We start from the raw sequence: 506 nt of genomic DNA, 5'->3' as shown, positions 1-506 counted from the left end.
TCTGGACTCACCAAATGATCTAACATTGACTGCAGCAAATGGAACAGAAATGCCTTACCTGGGATGGATTGAAATAACTTTCCAACTTGCCCCTGAAACCGATAAAACAAAGGAATTGATCATTCCAGTGCTGGTGATGAAAGGCTGTCGTTTGTCTCATCCCATCATAGGTTTTAATATCATTGAACACATCCTTGCAAAAACAGAGAAGACAAAAAGGTACAGTGCAGTGAGAAAAACTTTTCCAGTCTCAAAAGAAACAAGGTAAGAGCATTTATACAGGCAGTTAGTGCAGAGCAGATTGACGAGTATGCAGTGAAAACTAAGAAAGAGAAGGTTACAGTCACAAAACACTGCAGCATTCAGATTGAGTGCCGTGTAGCTGCCCTGCCCTTTAAAGAGGACATGACTATGTTATTCCAACCAGACATACACCCCAGATGGCCAGATGATCTGGAGTTTTATGACACGTTAGTTCAAGTAAAGAAAGGGGTTTTCCCAGTTAT

The sequence above is a fragment of the Cyprinodon variegatus genome, unplaced genomic scaffold (assembly GCF_000732505.1).
Source record: "Cyprinodon variegatus isolate N-32 unplaced genomic scaffold, C_variegatus-1.0 Scaffold1495, whole genome shotgun sequence".
NCBI classification, from domain to species: domain Eukaryota; kingdom Metazoa; phylum Chordata; class Actinopteri; order Cyprinodontiformes; family Cyprinodontidae; genus Cyprinodon; species Cyprinodon variegatus.
This window is presented reverse-complemented; position numbering follows the sequence as displayed.